Source organism: Heptranchias perlo, chromosome 35 (genome assembly GCF_035084215.1).
Source record: "Heptranchias perlo isolate sHepPer1 chromosome 35, sHepPer1.hap1, whole genome shotgun sequence".
Lineage (NCBI taxonomy): Eukaryota > Metazoa > Chordata > Chondrichthyes > Hexanchiformes > Hexanchidae > Heptranchias > Heptranchias perlo.
The window spans coordinates 5,285,796-5,286,844 of NC_090359.1; positions in this window are offsets into that span (position 1 = coordinate 5,285,796).

Here is a 1,049-nt window from a genome sequence, read left to right on the forward strand (position 1 = left end):
CTTTAGATCATGGCTAATCTGTATCTTAACTCCATTTACTTTAGGAAGGATGTCATGGCACGAGAAAGGGTACAGCAGAGGTTTACTCGATTGCCAGCAAGGATGATGAACTTGCGTTATTTGGAGAGACTGGAGAAGCTGGGGTTGTTCTCCTTGGAGCAAAGAAGATTAAGATAAGACTTAATCGAGGTGCTCAAAATCAAGAAGGGTTTTCAGTAAATAGGGAGAAACTGTTTCCAGTGGCAGAAGGTTTGGTAAACAGAGACACAGATTGAAAGTACTTGGCATAGAATCAGAGATGAGATGAGAAGATTGTCTTTAAGGGGCGAGTTGTTATGATCTGGAATGCACTGCCTAAAATGAAGGTGTTAACCGATACACCAATAGCTTTCTAAAGGGAATAAACATATACATACAAAGGTTAAGTGAGAAAAACAAAACTTGTTTTTCGCAGCGAGCAATTTTGATCTGGAATGCTTTGCCTGAAAGGATGCTGGAAGCAAATTCAATCATGAATTTTAAAAAGGAATTGGATAAATATTTGAAGGAAAAAAATCCAGGGCTATGGGGAAAGAGGAGGGAAATGGGACTAACCGGATTGTTATTACAAAGAGTCGGCACAGGCTCGAGAAGCCGAATGGCCACCTTTTTTGCTGTAACGATTCTATGATTCTATAATAATTGAAGGAGAACTAAAACCTCACAGACTAAACGTGTCCATTCTGAAAGTTTCATTGCAGTGAATGTCACCGAGGGGGAGCCGGCCCAATCAAGACTAGGCTTGCTTTCGTTGGAATATAGAAGGTTAAGAGTTGATTTGATTGAGGCTTTTCGGATTTTGAAAGGAATTGATAGGGCAGATGGAGAGAAAGTTTTCCCGCTGGTGGAGGAATTTTGGGCAAGAGTATATAATTGTAAAATCAGAGCCAGGCCATTCAGGAGATGTTAGGAAACACTTGTACATGCAAAGGGTGGTAGAAGTGTGGAACTCTCACCCACAAAAAGCAGTAAATGCTTGCTCAATTAACAATTTTAAATCGCAGATCGAT